We start from the raw sequence: 22,756 nt of genomic DNA on the forward strand, positions 1-22,756 counted from the left end.
TGTATGTATATGTGAATATTTTACAACTCCACTCTAGAAATGCCTGCGTGTGCACTTTCTGTAAATCATGTCACACATTTTCCACTTTGCCGACGTATGGGTTAATGCCATTGTGTCGACACTTGTATTCATTCAGCCATTTTCACTCACTTCAGCTGTTGCAAGAGCTTAAAAAAAAACGGAAGAAAACTTCAAACAAATCACTGCTGTGGCAGCATTCTACTCTCCTTCCAATCGTTTTTACACATGCCTACATACATATCTACATGCCTAAGTGGTACAGCATTTATAAGGACATATAGGAAAATGTCAAATATAGCCGCAGAGTTGTTTTTTCCTGGAACAAAGGAGTTTTTAAACCACCAGCTAAAATAAAATTTTCTCTGGTAGTGTAAAAATAACTGAGGTCACGAAAATATTTTAGAGTGCGCCGAATATAAAGCAATATAACTGTGTTTGTCGAACTAAGTGTATAACCAAAGTTTTATATATTAGGGCAGTACTTAAAATAATCCAATGAATGCACACATGTATAACCACATGAAATTTACTCGTATATGGTATATTTTTCATACCTTATGGGCAGTACATAAACAATTTATGAATATTTCTTTATTTAAATTTTGAAGCAATTAATTTGTGAAAGATAACATAATAATAAGAACAGCATTTTGCTTTGGGGATGGCTACTAAAGCCAGTATCTTTGCAAAGCATATGGTGGCTCTTATTTTAAGTTTTTGACAATCACTCTTTAAATTAATTGTCAGCATTGCGCAAATTTTGTGACAGAAATCGTAAAATGTAACATATGGAGGTAGGTAAAAAGGTTCTTCATTGAATGTAAAATCAGTAAATTTGAACTAATAATGTCAATTAAGTTCAATTTTGGTAAATTGTTGAATTAGAAATGTTGATAAATAAATAAAAATCAATAAAAATTGCTTTCGGTAATAATCCGTGCCGAATTTCTTCAAGATAGCTCGTCAAATGGAAAAGCTTTCCATACAAGCACTTGATTCCGTTCGTTCAGTTTGTATGGTAGCTAATGCTATAGTGGACCGATATCGGCCGTTCCGATAAATGATCAGATTCTTGGTGAGAAAAAGATCTGTGTAAAATTTCAGATCGATATCTCAAAAACTGAGGGACTAGTTTGCATATATACAGACAGACAGACGGATACATATACAGTCAATAGCGTCTTAGGCGTTTCCTTTTGGTTGTTACACACATCGTGGCAAACTTAATATACTCTCTTCGGGATATAATAATGTATAGATTTTTCTTTAAAGATATTCAATGTATTCAAATACCAAATATTGAGAATACTGCAGAAAACTCATCTCAAGCAGTAGCCAACTTTTGACATTGTTGTATACTATATCAAGGGATAGTAGTAATACATAATTAATAATATAGGGTGACTTTCGATTTAATTTTCTCTGATTAGTATCCAATAGCCATTTGTAATCTCTATATTTTTATGTACGGTAGCCTAATGTCTACATTAGCTTCTCTAATAAGAACTAAATATTTTTGTTTAGATATCTTTAACTAACCTAAGCTAACCTAACATCTAATTAAATTCATTTCACATTTCAGCACCACCCTAATATATACCATAAATGGGTATATATAAGAGTTGTGACGAAAATCCGAAATATTTGTTTCTGGGTAAGTGTTGGACTCAATGTTTTATACATACTATTATTCAGTAGCTTTAGATACACATACAGACAGCTTTTATGTAATTCGAAAGTAAGCTTTTCAGCTGCCGTTCTCAGTATATTCTGATGTGTCATGGCATTTGGAAATATGTTCACAACTTTCCTGTAAAAACATTTAAATACATTTTTTTTTTCAGGAGAGAAAGCTTTTGATGAGTCAGTGATTTTTGACCATTCGCAAGGTGAGTAAGACTGCGAGTTAGCTGAATAAGTGGCAACGGCGCATTGTTTAGTTGAAAATTTAGTTTAGAAGGTTTATATTTGTGCTTTAATTTAGCGTTTGGGTCGTCTAAGCATTTTGCTGCGCATTAGCACAGGCTTCATGGACGCAAAAATCAAAAAGCTAATTAATGATTTTTTTTTCGTATATGAAGTTAGTAAAGCAATTTATGTTCGTAATTTTATATAACAGAGATAGAAGGCAATAAATCTGATATTTGAAAGTTTTTAATGAAGCAGTGGAACTAGTTCTCAGCTTATGTATTATAAAACCTGATTGCTGAACAAATTATATGATTCAATTTTATTGATATAATTAATTGATGGGACAGAATAACCAAAAGTTACTTCAACAAAAAGTTAAAAATTATTAAAATAAACTTTAAAATAAAATCAGATTTAAATCTAGAGATATTCATAATGTCAAAAATATTGAACAAAATAAAGAAACTCCAAATTAATAGCTATAAGTTATTTGGTATAGAAATGTGTATAAAACTTACATAAATTGTCCATAATCGTTAGTTACTAGTTCATATTACCTGAAAGAAAAATTAATTGATTAATGAGCGTTTTCAAGATTTTAATATCTTTGGGTGTTAAATAGGAGTGTAATGACTTTTTAAAAATAATATAACTTCAAAACGTAATGAAGTCCAGCAAAAACGTATACTTCGGTTGCATCAAAGTTATAATACCCATCACAGGTTAGTTTTTTATAGCATAAGGGGTATTAAAAGATCTTTTTCTTGATTTTGCTCAGTCCGTTTAAATGGCAGCTTTATGCTATATTGCTCCGATTTAAACAAAACGTTTGGAGATTATAGCGATATCTTGAAATTTTATGAACGTAACATGTCAAACAAAAAATATTTCTATAGAAGGGCTTGAGTTTGTGTAGTTAGTTTAAATGACAGCTATATGCTTTGGTGGTCCGATTTGAACAATATGCTCGGAAATTGTAGCGATGTCTTGAATAATAATTTAAGCCGAATTTCGTTAAGATACATTGTAAAATAAAAAAGTTTTCTATACAAGGACTTAAGTTTGAGCGGTCAGTTTTTATGACAGTTATATGCTATAGTGGAGCACCATCTTGGTGAGAAAAGGACATGTGCGAAATTTCAGTGTCGATACAAACCTGTTACAGGTTGGACACTTTTTGAAGTAAGAGGGCAGTTAGTAGAGCAAAGGTTTTAAAATGCATTTTATAAAATCTTCTCATTTTTAAGACTAAATTTCGATTTAGTACCCAGTGACCAGTATATTTCTCTGGTCTTTATCTTAAGCTTGATTCCTTGATTGAAATTGACGCTAGGCTAATCACTTGTTTTCATGGTGAAGGTAACGTATGCTGACTTTGTTGTATTTTCCATAGCTTTCCAATTTCGAAGCCAGGATTATACTTCGTTTAGTTGTTTTGAATAGTTTCAGAAGCTTCGTTTACGGAATAAGCGGATGCAAGATTGGCAGTGTCGTTTACGTATGTAGCAACAGTTATATGATCGTCAATTATTATTGGTATATCGACAGTGATCGGAACACTTGCATTGACTTCGTATACATTAATGTGTGTAATCTAAGCATGAACTAAGAACCAGATATAGTGGTGCTGGCAGTATCATTTTTATTTAAAATAACAGACCCGCATGCCAAATTCTGTTAAAAGCTGGTGGAATGTCTAAGAAAACTGGCGAACAGTACTGCTTCTCTTCCAGGCATTTTAATATGGTGTTAACAATTCTATGGCACTGTTAAGGTGTTCCGTGTAGTTGCCTGTGTCCAAATTGATAGTCCAGGATGATCACGGATGGGGTTCCAGAACCGTTCAAATAAATGTTATTTCAAAAATTTTGGAGAATATTTTCAACAAATTTATTGGTCTGTACGAAGATAGATTGGCTTTGAAATCAACATATAGTTTTAGGGCGTAGAAACGCGTAGGAAAGTGGCTAAGTCTAAAACTACAATTAAATATTAATACTAAAAATAGGAGACAAATCTTTGGCAATTATTCGATTTTCCATGCATCAATATTACATGGATTAGGTAATTTAGAATTTGTCAAACGCGACACTTCTGCTTGCACTTCAAACAGTTTTACGTAAGACATTGCTTAAACCATTTGACATGAAGAGTCAAGAAAAGTTTAAATATACTCTGAGGCTTATAGTCACTATTAAGGGCAAATGACTTTAAAGCAGTCTTAAGGCGTCGGCTCTTCTTTTGTTTGATCTACAAAACGAGTTGTCTGTATCTTTAACTATTATTTGTTGCTACGGAGAACATTTTAGATATTTGCTAGCTCACCATCGTTTACCATCATCATTTTTATTTGGAACGTTATTCTTAAGAAATTCTGCTAAATATTCTGTTTTCAGCGCTGCCAACTTGTAAATAATAAAGTAGCTATAAATTGATTATGTTGGGCGTAAGCTTGCAGGATCACACTTTATAACCGACGCTTTCATCTCTGCACTTTACTGTGCTGCTAATCTAAACTAATCCGTGTACTCAGTCAAGCGGGATTAGCTGCTGCAATCATGTCAGCATGTCATGTCTTGTTAAGACTTTTCTTGTCGCATCTTAACCCATACAGTTTTTCGCACCGCCTTATTGCCGTCACCCCGGACGCCCTTCCATCATTTGTCACTTGTGCGCTCTCGGTATGTGCAGTTTTTATTTCATTGCATAGAAATACATGTTCTCTACAACTTTATGGTGACTGCAACAAATGTCACGTATTTCTGGTCACAATTTGTTTTATGCAGCTACTAACGTATTCAGTGTATAACGCGAAACCGCAGAAATAATAAGAGCTAAAACATAAAAATTGTATGTGTGTAACATACATAAACACTATATATAGATTAACATATGTATATATAAGGGTGGGTCAGAATAATACAATTTTTTTTGTTCGCTTGGTACTCTGAAAAATAAGTTCTTAGCCACCTCTATTAACATCTCTAGTATGTATGAAGTATGAAAATGGTTGTTAATTTTTTTTCTTTTAATGTTTTTAATATATTTTTTCTTTGATTTTTGACAATGGAGTTAAGCTTAATCGAAAAAATTACGCAAGCCAATTTTGTAGAGCATTCAATTTCATACAAAATCTATGAATCGAGATATTTTTTCAAGTAGTTGGGAGCGAAATATGAATATATTTCTATCTGATAATAACAAAAAACAATAGAAAACTGTATGGCGGAGCACCTTAAGCTCATACTTTCTACCAAGCGAAAAAAAATATTCGTAATTTTTGACCCATCCTAATATATATGCATATATGTGTACGAGTAGGTATCTGTAGAACAATAATTGTATATATATATATAAGTAAATATACGTATGTATATACATACATGTAGTTATATAGAAGTTAGTGGCAAGCAATAAAAGCTTGTTCTTGTGACTGCGAGCGAATTACATGAATTACACTCTAAGATCGCTGCACACAGACAAACACACATACGTGCGCGCACGCATACACACATTCGCGCTTTTGAAATTACTTCTGCATTCCTTTGGCACGCGTTCGCACCCAACAGCTTTGCTCTGCATTTTTATAGCTCGCAGCCACTTCAACTACTTGCCAACCACCAAGACAAGTGCTTGTTCTTCTGTTTCGTGCCACGCATGCAGCAGCGCTTCTTCCGTCTTCTTGTTTATCACTCAATGCTTGAGCTTTACAGTAATACACTAAATCGTACATTTAGATGAGTTTCGCAGTGTTTGGAATATTTGCAAATTTTTATTGTGCGATAAATGTTGTTTTATTGCTAAAAAGAAACTTATGGAATGACGCGTGGCATAGTAAAAATAACAATAACAATAATAATATTGCACTTATGTTTGATGCTTGCTAAAGGTTTTCGGGAAAATTTTCACGTTTTCGAAAGCGCATTTTTTTTGATAACTATTTATGTGGCAACTCTATACCAAACTATTTTTAAATTGAAGCTTTTCTTAGGTATGTGGTATATCTGGCTTAAATTTTGTAATATATTTTGTATTTTTAAGTTTTTTTACAGGTGGCATCCCTATTCACATGTACTTGGCTTCTGAATTTGTTTCTGAAAGTTTTTTTAATTGCGTCGTATATTTAACGCAGTTTGTAAAATAATTTAAATTTCTTAAGGTGGCAACTACAAGTAGGTGACATAATTTTTGATGAAATATGACTTTAATAATACTCTTCGATAGCTTTTTCGTTACATCTTATACTTGGAACATATTCGTTACAATTTTCATATATACGTTTTTCGACATATGGCAACACTATTTCACAAAATGTTTAAATGTCACAAAGGATGCACTTGTATGTATGTATTTGAACACCTTTTCTTGAACAGCTTTGGTTTTGCTACATTTTTATGTTATTTATAGTTCTATTTCTTCTATAAGTGACAATTCTTTTTTAAAAAAAAGTGTACATTATAGGTTTTTACAGTTTTTACAGTTTTTTTTTGTATATTGCCCTATTTAGCCCGCATAAATGTATTTTAACTCCTTGAGAATCACATTTACACCCACTCATACATATATCTCTAGAAGCGATTGAGGTTCACAATAAAGAGTACCTGAATATGTTTTTTCACTATCTTTGATTATTATAAATAATAAAATACATTATAAGATCTAAATTAATAGCACATTCCTCTTGCTCAAATTACGTAATTTCCCCAGCACCCTGTGTTCTGCCCATTTCCATATCTTCCACGATTTCTTTCCCCCATACTCGTTCATATACACGATTTTCGCTGACTCACATCTATTTTACACTCATACACTTGTAATAGCTGCTCGCTAAATATTTTTTGCTGTTATGTGGTTTACTTTAATGTCATTTTCCTTATGTAGCATGCAACCCCATGCTAACCCGTGTTGTTTTGTTTGCGTTGCTATTGTAATGATAATGGTTTTTCTAAGCGTTTCATTAAATACGTTTTTCATAATAATGTTCTGAGGCAACAGGTGCGTCGCATAGACAAACGCTGCAACGACCAGGGGTGTGTAGCAATCAAGTTAAAAGAGATAGTTAAGAAATGTGAAAAATGGGTGTAGATGTACTTAAGGGCACAGCAAATAATGCTTGTTGCAGTAATCGGTATTACTTCAACTGGGTAAATGGGCCATAAAATTTGTATAAATTAGAACCTACAGGTATCTAGGACCGCCACAAAGCGAAAAAATGCTTCAGAAGCATTAAAGCTATTTATTAATTTAATTCTCAGAAATCGTAATCTCATAAGGTCAGTGGGATCCTGCTTTCACTGAAGGATTATTAGAGTGCCATCACAAAGGAACGCAACCGATATAATATTGTAATATATTGTTGGCAAAAGTTAAACTTGAGTTCTGATGACTTTTCGAGAACTTTAAATCATCCTCAGCATCTGTGGAGCCAACCTGGGAGATATATGTGTATAAATAAACAGCGTGTGTATACCCTATATGCGAACTAGTCAGAGATATCAAGCTGAAATTTTGCACGCGCTCTCTTCTTCACATACAGCTGTTCATTTCTTGTAACCGCTGATATCCGACTGCTATAAAATGTAGCTGTTATAGAAACGATCCAAATCTAAACGCTTTGTCGTGTTTTAACAAAGCCATCGATTGTGCACCGCTGTTATATACATAGACATATATTTGAAGTTTCCTAAGTCAAAGCTTGATATAATTTCAGCGAAAAAAATTGCAGGTGAATTTATCAAAAGTTCCCAGTACAAAACCAGTCTTCTATTGGTCCACTATTGCGATGAAGGATGAATGAAGGCCTGCTACTTCAAACCTAAAAGGATAGTCTTAAAATAATTTCTTTTGCTGAACTAAATACGAATAGGTGTGGTCCAGTAAAATTTATATAGCCGGCTGTCACGCCATACAGAGACCTATTGCTACTTAGTAATACCAGATGGAAGTTCAGTCTAATTTGAGCTAAAGTATTCGTCATACAGGACGTAAACGCTTTTTGCGAACTTAATATTTAATTTTGATACTTCATCTCATCCCTGAAAATGCGAAGCTAATAGATATCAAAGAGCCGTCTTAGATAATGCAAGATAAAAGCATAGGAGATGTACCAGCGTCTCTCTCATGCCTTCTTTCTTAAGTTCGGCCATTACTTCTGTAGTACTTTCAAGACCGTGTGAGCAAAAGTTGAGGTGTTTCTTTCGGAGCTCTTGCACATAATTTTGACGATCCCAAGTACTCGTTCGGTATACCAAAAAATATGTGAGAACCTTTTTCAAGTGTGAACGCTGACAGACGTGAGTTCTTTAGGTGAAGTAATTTTAAAAGTATGATACACTTAATATGAACCCCGAGGTTCCAAATCTTAAAACGAAACTGTACATATGTGTATATACTTATATACTTATATGTATATGCAAAAGAAACCCTCATGCAACAAACTTCATCAAATGGTCTGCTCACGTTTACCATTAAGTTACAGTATAACAGTTTCAAATAAACGTGCAATTAAGTTAAAGTGAAGAGATTGAAGCAGCCGACAGTAAAATTGCAGATCCACTCATTCCTAAATTCGTATATTTTTATATTATTATGTATATATATATATATCCATTACATTCACATTTAGAGCTTGACATTTCAATGAAGGCGTAAATTACTCAAAATCACAATCACTTCTAAATGAGCAATGTTCCTCACTTTGCATCACCATTAGTTGGGACTTTTTTGTTTCGACAAACGCTAAACCCTTGCTAAGTCCCCGACTAAATGTCACAATCACTTCCCATTCTACTTATGATTGCGCAGCTGCGTCCACATCCGCATCCGCATCCGCCCACTTAGCTCCCAACGTTTTCCGCTCACGCTTAAGCACTACCGCTTTGCGGACTCCGAATGACCAGCTAACGTTGTAAGCTATGTGCTGGAGAAACTACTCATCGGAGTAAATGTATTGTTTTTATACCACTTAACACGCTTCTCAAGTATTGCTCGCCTCATTATGTAATGTCGCTTTTAACGCTGTCGAGAAAGACGCGGCAAAAGGATGACAGGAGCGTTACCCAAATAATGCCGCTATATATTGTATATATATATGTATAATGTATGTTTGTATATGCTTGTGTGTAGGTGTGCTTCACTCAAGCGAAGGGCAAGTAAAATGCCCAATCATTGTCACTCGTTAGAAATGATAAAAGGAAAAAATGATACGTCCAACTAACGCAAGCAAAAAGTAGTTCTTTTGTGAAGCAGCAAGAGTGGATGAGTGAAAGATTGAATTTGTATGAAGGCAATGCCTCGCTACTGCACACAAAATGGGCAAAATGACAAACTGTCCAATGATATATCTACTGTCTAAATTCCAGTTTAAGTGCCAACCAAGGCCATATTCGAGCTCAGACGTTCAGTGACAACGGAAATGTTGAATTTATCTAGCTATGGAAAATAGTCGGCGTTTCATTAGAAACGACTGCAATAAAAACAAAAAACGCGAGCAAATAAAAAACAACGAATTGAAAATAGTTTATTTCCCCACTCCCCTGTTGTTTGTGTAATCAATTGTTTGCATTTGAATGGCTGACAACCGATTTACGGATCATTGCCAACCGCCACATTTATTGTGCTGCAATTGTATAGCATAAGCTTAAAGTTGTTGATATTCTTCGAAGAAATACCTGAAGAAATAGTGAGACTTTTCTCTTGAGTTATCTTTGTTTGGCTTGAAATCCTATTACTTTGATTTTTATGTGAGTATGTATATAGTATACTTAACAAAAAAAATAGTATCCGCCGCATGTGCTATAGTGGAACGATATCGGTGGTATGGACAAATGAGCAACTAGACTCTTTGGGTAGTAAAGGATATATGAAAAATTTCAGATCGATATTTAATGATCGAAGATGGACATCAATCAATATTTTTATAGGGTCTCTGACGTTTCTTGCTGGTTGTTACGAACTTCGTGACAAACTTAATATAACCTGTTCAAGGTATAATAAACGTCTTCTGTCATGTAAGTGCGCAGTCCACAATTTCTTTTTAAAATCAATAAAATGCTTCAAATCTGCATAATTCGACAGAACCTAATATATTTGACAACATGGTGGCATATAAAGTGGAGAAAAACATGGTAGACATGTATACCCATATGTGGTAAATAAAATAGGGCTAAAAACAATCGAGGCGCACTCCCAAAGAGCCATATGAATTTAGAATACGAAATATCGTCACAGCTCAAAAGTATTCCACAACAGTTAGATAACCCGAATCGCTAATACGTTAATGAACTTTTAATATCCAGATAAAGTAGTTACTTATAATACAAAGCTGCGCTAGCGAATGGCTCATCTGCTAAGTTCCTTAAAAATGGGCAATGAGTGCACACAGGAGTGTAATAAATGCAAGTGATATCTAAATGAGAAAAAAGAAAATTTTACAATCGAACATAACCTCTATGCTGATGTCAATAGAAAAAAATTTAGATCGTACAACTATAGATCGCTGCTTTCAGGGTTATTTGCTTTTTAATCATAAGTCGAGGTTGTTACAGTGGCAGAAAAGATTTATTAAAGAATCCAAATTAAAGCTCAGGTCACGATTGCTTTGGTCCGCTTGTAGTTGGAAGAGCCATCATTAGTATATCCAGCTAGTGAAGCAGGCAGAGGCGTTCAGTAACTTTTTTGTGCAAAAATTGCTTATAGTTAAACAAAATTTACTATGTAGAAGAAAGAAAGGGGAATAAATGGGATCCCATTTAACAGCATATATGCCGTACCTAACTAATTGGATGTTGGCCGCCGGTTCAGATAAAATATCGAAGTTAGTTGAAGAAATAAAGTTTCTCATGTTAAAAGGTGACTCCATTAAATTTCTACGCTTTTTCAAAAGTCTTAAAAGATAGTAGGTTTTGGATGTGCTAAAATCGAAATACTAATTGGAATTCATATAGGGAAATAAGATACACCAAATTTAATTTTACACCCTGGAACCAGTTGTTAAAGACAAATATGACCAAATATGAGTGAGATACAAATCTGAGAATATAAGTTATCAATTTTCCATGCATTCTCTCTTAACATTAAAATATCAGCTTTAGAGATATCACTGAACTGAAAATTTCTTTCCAAGGCAATTGTTATGCTCTTTCGCGTATACAAAAATAATAAGGTTAGCAGTAGTAAACCATTAAGAAGTGCACTTTATTAACTCAAATACATTGACCTAAATTTCGGTCGTAGCTTTCGTGGCAGTTTCTCTCTTCCTACCTCCACTTTGTAAAGCCTTAACTTTTACTACATCAAAAGGAAAATCTTTGCTGTCGAGTCGAACCATCAGCGTAGCTATCTCCACAGACAATAACATTTGAACAAGCGCTATATGACAGGCGGTATAAGTGATTGCTGAAATATGCCTCTCGGGAGATTCTTTTTCGCTCATTTTCTATCATTTTTCATTTTCGTGCTACTTTACACATATACAAACATATATTCATAGCTATGAACGTGTTTGTATGTATGTATGTGCATGTAGATTATTATTTTTATGCATATAGACTTGAAGCCGGAAATGGGCGAAACGGAAATTGTGTCAGTCGAATAATAAAATGCTGCACTGGAGTGATAGAAGAGCAGGGCGAACGCTAGAAAATGACATAACGAGAAAAAAATAGCAAACAGCGCCGCTACCAAACATATATACCGGTTTAATGAAACGCGACTGCAAATGACAGTTGAAATGCGGCCACTGCTTGATGCTTAGCACACTTTTCGGCGCATCAACTGCTGCTTTATGTCTTACACTGCTCTCCGTGCTTATTCTTGCAATATCTCATTAAAACATACATACTGAGATTTGTTGTTGTTGTTTTTAAAAACTTTCCTTTTCCTCATTTCCATTCGTGGAACACAAATAATGAACTTGAGTGCCAGTAATTGAGGGCACCAACGCCAGCTGGCAGACGATCGCTGGAGTGTATAAAATATAATATTTTTTCTCAGATGTTCTTAGCTAGCGGCTATTTTTATGCTATGTGGTAGCAAAGCCCACCAACGTAGTGACATGTATATTCACTTTGTATATATATGTATAAACATACATTTTTTTTTTCGTTAATTTTTCATATATTTTTTGCATTTTTGTTATTATATGGCAATGTTAGACTTTGTGTTAACATGCATGCAACCGGCAAGTGGCGGCGAGCATGTGAAATATGTGGCAGAAATATTATAAAAAATGTATGTGCACTAATTACACCGTGTCATTATAATCTGCTTGCCACATTTTCAGCCGCCTCTCCTCCACGCTGTTGCACTATTTTTGCGACATTGTTTACATGAGTCCTCTCTTAGCGCTTTCGCATTTCTGCTTCCACGATTCGCTTTTCATTTACAAGAACAAAACATGATTTTTCAAGCATTGCTCATCTAATTTTTTTTCGCCAGTGGAAATATTTTAATCACAGCTGGTTTTTAAGCATGGCGAAACAATGCGAAAAAAAGTTGTAGTAAAATAAATTTTTGCGGTTAGTAGGCCTACGCGTTTTGAATAAAGAGAAGAAAGAACTCGCAAAATTATATATGCTGACAAATTAGCTACAAAGAATAATACAAAAAATCACAGCGGCAATCAGCGCACAAGAAAACAGCATATACTCTGGTTATGCGCCTGTAAGCATGCTAACACCAAAACTTCCGCACCCACTACTAGCTGGATTTCACACATCTATATGTCTGTTTTTGTGTTAGTAGTGCACTGCATTGTTTAAATGCGTGTACGGTTTTGGCGCACAACTACATAAACGCAAATCAGCATACACACACACTTAGCAACACATAGGCTTGCTCTTAAATCCGTGAGTTGCTTGTGCGTGTCACACATTCTTTGCATACGAATGAGGCAAATTTAACTTTACTATAGCATATATTAAGCTCCCTAAAGTATGCAATGGTTAAAAAAAAAGATAACTCTAATCACAGCGGCACAAAAGCATAGCCTTTACTAAGGCGCTTAAGCCAGCGCTGCCATGTATGTATTGGAATGAGGTTAAGGTAAAACCAGTTGAATGACTTGGTGACCCTTAACCCCATTAACTTTTTTGCTTCAGCTTATATTTGCGCACATGCTCATGCATATGTACATATGTATATGTGTATGTGTCTTGCTGAGTTTAAAGTAAATATTATGCTCGTGCATAGTTGGCATTTATGCTGTTTTTGCTATTCTGCCATTGTGCCGCCACGCATGTTCAACATTTGTGTTTGACAAGGAATAATACAGTGGCGTAGTTTTCTAGTGGGTGACGTAGTTTCAAATATTACTTAGTTTCATCACATGTAGGTACATGTGTATATAAACATATGTTTGTATATATTTAATACAAAAAATTTTTATAAGATAAAGAAAATACGTTTGTGAATATACGTACTTAGTTAGCAGAAATTAGGTCGCATTGATATTTAGGGTTGCCACATATATATATATATATATATATAATTACGATAAATGGTAATGAGTTTAATGAATTAATAATTTTAAGTTATGTATGGAATAAAAACAAAAGCAGAGTATTCCAACAAATATGTAAATGTTGGAGTTGCCACCTAATTTGAAATTAAAATATTTTTAAAATTCATTTGAAGCTATAGACTCGGCGATAAGAGAGAAGTTTTCTAACAAAAATATTTTTAAGCGTTGATTATCCAAATATAGTAGTGATGATTTTTATAACCTGAACAGGATATACTTGTATTAAGTTTGCCACGAAGTTTGTAACACACAGCAAGAAACGCCGGAGATCCTATTAAATATATATAGACAGATCACCGTGACGAGCTGAGTTGATTTAGCCATGTCCGGCTGTCCGTCTCACTGTCAGTACTTATGCGAACTAATCCGTCAGTTTTTGATATATCGCTCTGAAATTGTGCACACGATCCTCTGTTCACAAGAAGTTGCTCATATGTCGGGACTGCCAATATGGGACTTTTATCGCATATAGCTGCCATACAAACTGAACGATCGGAAAAAGTGCTTGTATGAAAAACTTTTTCATTTGACAAGCTGTCTCCTCGAAATTCGCCATAGATTATTGTCCAAGGCAACGCTACAAAATTCGAAGAAAATTTCCAGATCGGACTTCTATAGCATGTAGCTGTCATACAACCGAACAATCCAAATGAAGCTCTTGTATAAACAACTTTTTTATTTGACAAGGTATCTCCTCGAAATTCGACATGGTCCAAAGAAACGCTATAATATGCGAAGAAGTTTTCCAGATTGAATTATTAAATGATATACCTTACAAACTGAAAGATCAAAATGAAGTTGTTGTAACTTATTTATTTGTGTAGTGTATTCTAGCTGCAGTGTAACATTTTTTCTTGTTTCAGAGTTCCATAGCGCTCGGAAAGAACTTTCTCAATTAATTTATACTTTCCCTGAGTGGAAACTTCTGCCTTTGTACCCGCTCGGTGGCTTCCTCAACTTTAGCGTTAAGGTTTTTGCATTTTAAACACATTTTTCTTATCAAAAGGATACAAAATGGCTCACCAGCAAAAGGAATTAATTCTGTTAATGCAAATTACTATGGCTACGGCTTTACTGTAAGCACAATGAGATGCAAATACTTTCTTCTAACAGTTCTTCTGCATTTGTATGCAATTTTCTAGTATTAGAAATACTCTTTGTATGTAAATATGGTATACGTGTTGTATTTCGCACTCTCGAGCTACGCAATTATTTTGGTTACACTAAGTCGTAACTTAAGTTGCATTACCTTGAGATGCTTTACTTTGCTATCAGGAAATCGTCTTCTTTATGCACTTACCTTGAACAAATTTGGAAAACACCCGGCTTGTACTATGTACAGTGCACCCAGTAGGAAATTGGGAAAATTGTTTAACCAATGAGTATCTTTCACATTTGTTTTTAAGTTCTCATACTAAGGTTAAAAATTAAATACATAGATCTAGATCAGAGCAAGACATAAAGAGAGAGACAAGTGAGTGTCTTTTGTTTTTTTCATATGTACCCAGCAGAGAGCATAACGGCAAGAAACATTACAAGTTCGCCAAAAATACCAGAAGAATCCATTTTAAACTCCAGCAACAATTAGCTGTCATCAACATATTTTGGTGGCATACTTTATTCCCAAAGAGTAAGAACTTTCTTTTATACTAAATCAATAGACTTTCCATGGAATACAAGATTATATATTATAAAACCTAACTAATAGATAAAGCAGAGTTGGTTGAGTTTCGAGTATTAGTGAGTGAAAAATCAGCTTCAATTAATTCAAAGGTTAGGGCCAGGCCAGAATAGCTCTTCTATTAGAATGTGACTTAAAAAAATCCCCATATTCAATCGGGTTAATTTGATGGAAAAGTTTTGGGAAATTATTTTTATCGATTTAAATTAAATACGTTAATGTTGACTTGGTAAATATATATAATAAACCATATTTAGAACATTAGAACTGCAGATTTTAGTACAATAGAAGTAAGGCCTGTGCGCGTTTTTTCCTCATAAATTAAGCGAAGACCAAAAAAATTAACAAGTTTTGGATGAAAAAACAGATCTCTCTCATCAATCACCATGTAACTACTTTTTATTGCTAAAAATTGAAGCATTTTATGATGATATCCCAGCTACTCAAGTAGCCGACTGACGTGCTGAAGAACATTCCTATAAATAATAAAAAAATATATGTACGTACTGATTGATCGTTCCGAATGTTGTATTGAGTCTAATGGCACCTAATTTCAATAAATAATAATGCTCAAATATAATATAATAACCCTTTTATTTTATATCGAAAAAGCTGGATTATTTTTAAGGTACACCTTGATATCACTTACAATACATTTCACTATACACGGTCTAGTACTTTTAGGTGAAATAAAGAAGCACACGAAATTAATATTTTTCAGCGGAAACGTTAGCTTTAACTTTTTTTACGACAGAAGATTTCGCAAGATCTCGCAAGACTGGGGAAGTTTGAACTGTTGGCGCTATTGGTTCAAGCCAGAGACTTGATATTCTATGTAGATAGTTGCGCATGCGCTACTCTTGTAATCGCGAGATAACTGATCATGACACGTCAATATTACTAAATTCGTTTTCAAATTTTCCTATTGGGCGGGCAAGAGCTTTCCTACACACACATAGAAAAATTTTATTGCCAACTATTTACCAACTAACAGCAGCAACACTTACTACTAAATCCGTTCGAATAATTAATTTTTCAACCATTTTCATTTCCATTTTGCATCTACCACATCCGCCAGCAACACGCAACGCTTGCAAAATTCAGAGCAGTTTTGCTCTGTGTGTAAAAGCACGATATTGGCGAGCTGCAGTTTAGGCAAAGGCTCGAAGTGTAAGCGGGAAAAATATTGTTATTTCTGTTGTTGTTGTTCTTGTGGTTTTGCTAATGTTGGCTCAACAACTGTAAATAGTATTTTGCTGATGCCACAACGTTAGCGTATTTGCAGGGCACTCGATGTGGCGTGTAGGTGTGTGTGCGTGCATTGACAAATGTAAATGTATGTGTGTGTGTGTGGGTGCGAGTATATGTGTATTTATCAGCAAATTACATTTAACACTTCATTGTTTTTGATCGATTCAGCATACCGTGGCATTGTTGGTGGCAGCATGGGCTTTATGCTGTTGTTGTTGCTAAGTTTGTTACGAAATTATTATCACCGACATTTGTAACATGTACGTGTACATGTCACGCTGGCAGTTCGAGCGTGCATGGGTGTGTGTGTGTGTGTGCTTTGCTAATGTTTTACTTCGACGCTTGAAACGCGACAAAATCACTCTCTCGCTAAAAGTGTTTAAAATTGGTTGTTGCATGCATGCTCTGGTGTACATACACATACATGTATTTGCATAGCGGCAACTTAATTAAAACACGCAAACGAACTTTGTTGCATATGTAACAACATGCAAATATATATATATTTATGTGTGTGCCTGTATATAAACAGTTAGTTGCAAGCGGTTGCTGCCTGCAACACAAGCTTATATACAGCTACATCAAATAAGTGTTTCATATGAGCAGACGCCCTTTTGAAGCTTTACCATGTTGCAAGTATGTAATGTACAATAATTGGGTGTGTGCGCTTGCGCTTTTTGTTCTTGCCGCAGATCAGCTTCACTTCTAATTAATAAAATTAAATATTTTCGCAACGAGTTGTGCTTAAGCTGTTGCAACAATCAACAAACGCATTGCGTGTATGTACTTAAGCCAAGTGCTGCAAGAGTGGCATTATATAGACATCAAGTTGTTTGTGTTTCGGTAGCACCGTTGGCAGTGGTGCTGCCACTGCCATATTTTGACATGATGAGTTTTTAATGTTGCAACTTTCTTCATAGCCAGCCGTTAGGCACAGCTGTTGGTTGTTTCCTTTTCAAGTTATTGCTGTTATGTGTTGCTGTGTTTTAGCGTTGCTGCTTGAAGCGGCACTCAATTCCACTGCCACAAGTATGTTAGTGTGTATTTCGTCAAATTTGCATTTGTATTTCAACAAAGCTTCCTGCTATGGCAAATCATTCGGTTACTGTGCGCAAATCAAAAGGATTTTTGGTAGAAGAAATAATGAGAACAAGTAAAGAAGGGCTAAGTTCGGGTGTAACTGAATATTTTGTGCTCTTGCAGGTTGCCAGGATCAAAGCAGGGAAAATTCCTTCAGGTGTTAGGAAAACTTTATATTAAGCAAAACGTTAACTTCGGTTGCATAATACTCTTCACAAATACAAAGATTACATACAAGAACTTGAATCCAATTGTTCAGTTTATCAGCTATAAAAACTGAGAAAACAGGCCAAATCAACTCAGCTCATCATGCTGATCATTTATGTACATAAATATTTTATAGAGTCTCCGATTTCCTTCTAGGTATTACAAACTTCGTGACAAGCTTAATATACCCTGTTCAGGGTATAAAAAAAATAGCTCACATATTAGCTGAAATATGCGGTATGAAGTAAAAAAGTTCGGATGATCGAAAATATTTCGATAATGTATATTGGGGCTAAGGAAAGTATTGAGCCGATTCTATCCATTTTTGACTTACATGCATAGTATTATCAAAAAACAAAAAAAAAAGCTCTCCGAATTACAATAACCACAGATTGACCGATATTTCCGGTAAAAAGTTAACACCAGGCACTGGGGTCCTCATATTCGGTAACTGGAAGCTTGAACATTTATGGTCCGCTTTTGAAAATTTTTAGACTTCAGGTGGTATACCACAATTTGTGCAAAGTTTTGTCCCGATATATTCTTTGATACTTGATTTGTATAGTGGAAAGTGTAAGAATTATATGGAATTTAAAATTGTGTTATATAAGAAGTAGGCGTCGTTGTAGTCTGATTTTACGATGATCGTCCAATTTAGATCCTAGCTCCTATAAAGCTCTCTTGTTTCATCCCGGATATACAATTAATTATCTCTCGCGCATTTAGCTATTTTCTACGAAAACAATTATTTTGTTTTGCTTAGCCTGATGGTAAAATCTGTAGATTATAAAAAAAGAAATTTTTTGGACAAAAAAAAAATGTATATTAAAAGGTAGCACGGTGTTTATAAAATTGAAGAAATTCTATAGGAATAACCATTCTGAGTCTTTCGTACGTCCATCCGTTTATCTATAGAAAGCCTTTTTAGCTGCTGAAGCTCAGCAAATTCACAACACCCGTCTTCTCGGAATAGATTGTACGAAGGCAATTTGCAAATACGGAGTGGTATTTACAAGAGGTAAGGGGTTGCTCAGATTCAGTAATGCTAATTGCTTTATCTAGCAAAGCTTTTAAACTAAAAAGTTAAGCTATTCCGGCACTGGCTAGAGAAAAAAATGATGTGGAATCTAATTTGCCTAACCAAATCATGTTGCGCAAGCACTACTTGTAGTCTTGGAACAAGATGAACTGTGCTCCGCATATCTAAGTTTTACTAAAGTTTTCACATAACAATAAAGCACAAATTAAAGCATCTCACAAAGAAGCTTAAGTCGAAACAAGACTATGACTGGCATTTTTTACACTTTAACTTAAAACCTTGAGTGATTTCAATAAGGAAGTTTATTCAGAGCACCCGATGCCTTTAAGCAGTAGCAGTTTCCTTATACTTTTTCAATGTTTATTTTTCGTTTCTATCATTCTTTTCATTTTCTCAAGGAGATAATTAGAAATTATCGAATATCTAAACATTCAAGAGCTCAAGCGTTGTCTTTAAGTTTCTAAAGAGGATTTGAAAAGCAGACTTTGGAAGTGCCTCATCTTAAAAGATTAATATTTTAGAGTATTAAAAGTAAATGGTTACCAAACAGCTAAATATTTTGCCCGAATAATAAAACAGTGCTTAAAAACCGAGAAATTGTAAGCGCTACTACAGAACAAATGTTTTTGTATTTTGAAAAAAGCAATTTGTGTGAGAGGTTTTTTGTAATCGCTTTTCAGCAAAATCCACTTGTGACTTAACATCCTTTTTTTTTGAGAGTTTTTAGCTTTTGGAGCTAGTGACTAAAGCGGCTTAGGTCGTCTTTCATATTGAATTTGCAGCATAGACATTTCTTTTTCCGCCATTAGGAAAACACATTTCATCAATTCCACAGATTACACTCGCTGCCTGAGTTTACTGTTATTTGCGCTTTGCTGTTATTCTTCTTCAAAGTGGCAATTAAACTTGGCTTCAATAAATCGCCACAAATTTCGCCATTTTTCCTCTACAAATATCCTTCGCCTGCGCTGTCCGCTCTGGCACAGCTACTATTTCAATCGTTAGTTTTTTTTTTTTCGTTTTGCCTGTTTTCTGTCTTTTTTGCTAGTCTTCGCTCGCACAAAATTGGAAAACTGGTTCTTGCAACTCGCAACATCAGAGCTATGCTATTGCAGCGCATGTCGTTAGCAACATTGGCTGTCAGAAGTGTGAGTTAACTTTATCTCGTTTTGTTGTGTCTACACTAATTTATCTTTGCCGAAAGTGAGCAACGCGTAAAAGCAAAAACCACACACAAACGCACACACACATATTATGGACATATGTATGTATAAAGCAGCAGGAAGAAAGAGCGCTACAAAAAGCAAATGCACGAAAATGCAAGCGAAATGAACTTTACACCGAGTACCATATAGAGCCGTGTCTGCGCTTCGAAATCGTATTACAAAAATTGGTTGCAAACGCATAAGATCTCTTTATGCCACTTCCTTCGCACACACACAATCACTCGCGCGTGCACATGGAGATTTTCAGATTTATACAACACAGTAATGTTAACAACTTGCAACACGCCAATAGTTTCGCCATGTTCTAGCTTTTGCAAGTAAACCGGTATTTGTTATTGTTATTGTTACGCTTGTTTTTGCCACTTTCAGTATACACATGCCTCGGCAGCACTTGCCGGAATTGTAAATTCGTCTGCCACCTAGCTATTACCGCTGCTGCTGCTACCGCCGCTTGAAGTAGCAGGCACTAACGCTACGTACTTCGGTATTTACGAAATTGCTGTTGTTGGTTTTTCGCTAACGCTTAGCTTAAACAGTTCTTAGCGTATGCAAAACGCGAATGCTTTCGAGTTTTAATGGATGTTACAGATTGTTTTAATTGTCGGCCAAGTTTTCTCGCCTTTATACTAATGGAAGAGCTTTTTTGGAGCTTTAAATACAAAACTTATGCTGTGTGAATTCAAAAGCCGGTGTTACTAGCTGCGATAGTCAGTGATATATTTCCTAGATTAAGAAATAGTAGGACGCGCATTAAAATTCACAAAACAAATCTGAAGTCTAAGTTCTTCGAGCAGAATATATTTTCCGGTCTGAAGCTTAAATTGAATGGCTTTATCTTTATTTCGATATCGCATATAGTCAGACTGAGACAGAATGGACAGCTGCTGAATTTTTGAAGACCAATACAAATTCTAGTAAAGATAGAGAGACCGTTTCGTTGATGGAGGCCACTTTGGTGTTGAGCTTTCCTTCAATTTACTAAAGTAAACATCCCGAAAAAAGTTTTCAAAAGTTCTTGAGTTAGAGCCAACACTTTTTAACATTGAAACTGCCAAATCAAACAGACAGTTTTTTGCATACAAAAGGAAACATGAAATGTACATCTTGAAGTATATATGTATGAACTTTCGAATGCAAACAGCTTGAGAAAACTTTATCCATGTAATTGGTGAAGAAGCTTGCCAGCAGTAAAAACTCCTGGAGAAAAGGTAATTAAGATAGTGAGGCTCGCGCGAGTCCTATAGATCCAGCGCACGAGTGCTAGAAAACAGGTGAACACCTTCTCATTCCCATCCTGATGGGATTTGTATAAGGATGCCCTTTCTTACGAGCTCATCGACACTGGCCTAAAAACAAGCAATTATAAACAAAAACAACATATCTAAGGCATTTGCTATAGTTAAATAAATGCAAGCCAATGTTAGCCAGCAGTAAATAGATGACGATTGATTTTTGTTTCGTTACTTTGGGGTGAAGCAACGCTAGTTAGACAGTGTCAGCGGAAGTCAAATTGCCTGCTGTGAGAATAGCGGCTATTCTTCTTAAAAAATTATGTGTATGTTGGAACTGATGTTTTTTGCGAGCTAAAGTGAGCCACCGTGATGTTGTTGCCAGCAAAAATGAGTCAAAGTGAGCTAAGACGTGATTTACTTGACACTTTAATATACCATAACCGATTATTTGACAATAAGTATATGATAAAAGTCCATTAATCGACTAAGTCTAATCAAAATCGGACGATATAAAAATAAACAAACCAGGTTTAGCAAAAATAATACAGTTAATGAAGTACGTAGAGAAGTTTCAAGGGCTATGGTAACAAGTGTGATATCTGTAAAGCATATGAAAATTTTTAGTAGTAAATTGGTGAGTTTTTGAGCGGTTATCAACAGAGAGTTTGAGTGCCAGTTCCATTCTCGTACTGTTAGGTATTTCAATATATATAACCGCATATCTATCTTTTTCGACTTAGCCAACAGTAGGCTGAATCAACCTACTATGCTCTGATGAACTATTTTACTTGGTTATTCATTTTATTGTTTATTGCATTTGTATTAGCACAGTATTATTAATTTAGTTTAATTTATATGAACTTTATTTGATTGGACTTTATAGTGAAATAGTTAAGCGGATTTCTCTGAATGCGACAAGCGAAATAAATGATGCAGACAAATAAATTGCAAACGCTGTAAACAATTTTTTACCACTTTTAATCGAACTTGCCTCGACGTAGTGAATACATTAGTAACCATATGTATATGCTAGCTATGAAAATTATATCTATGTTATGCAATTGTTTGTGGTCTGTTGACAACTAAATTATGCTGTAATTAGGTGAACCCAAGCAAAACCAATGCAATTTCGTGTGCCTTCATATTAAATTCTAGTTATTAACGTGACAGAAATTTAGCGCAGACTACTTATATAAGGCCACTAAGAAATGCGTAGAGACTAAAAACCGGATAAGCTGTATTTTTTAGAGTTAGAGGAAAAACGTTGGTACTCGATGTTGGAAACCTCTAACAAATCTGATTCAGGTATGTTGCTCCGTGGAGCAGAACTTTACAGGCTTACTCTGCCGTGAATGTTAGCTAACTAACGGTACTGCAAACATCTTTTGGGTTAGATGACAGACAAATTTCAAAAGTTATCCATTTAACTTTGTAAAATTTCCTAACAACGCCTTCAGAGCATTCCGATATGAAAGACCCTGTATTGTATGCTGTTCTTCTGTGTATGCCTTGCGCATCAACAATAATCCAATTAGTTATATAAATATGTGGCAGCTATGATTTAATAACTAAAAGCAAAATTTTCAT

At 34.9% G+C, this 22,756-nt stretch overlaps 1 protein-coding gene across 7 annotated transcripts in view; it reads right to left on the bottom strand.

The window, feature by feature from the left end:
- Window positions 1-22,756, bottom strand: part of LOC106624572 (uncharacterized) — a 363,928-nt gene that overhangs the window by 258,751 nt on the left and 82,421 nt on the right. For 6 of the 7 annotated variants that reach the window (XM_070108943.1, XM_070108940.1, XM_070108962.1 and 3 more), the window contains exon 1: window positions 2,451-2,494. The exons of the other annotated variant lie outside the window; for it this stretch is intronic. The gene's annotated coding sequence lies outside the window, so the exon portion shown is untranslated. Of the gene's footprint in view, window positions 1-2,450; window positions 2,495-22,756 lie in introns of those variants that run through there. 7 annotated transcript variants of the gene reach the window in all.

The sequence above is a fragment of the Bactrocera oleae genome, chromosome 2 (genome assembly GCF_042242935.1).
Source record: "Bactrocera oleae isolate idBacOlea1 chromosome 2, idBacOlea1, whole genome shotgun sequence".
NCBI classification, from domain to species: Eukaryota; Metazoa; Arthropoda; class Insecta; order Diptera; family Tephritidae; genus Bactrocera; species Bactrocera oleae.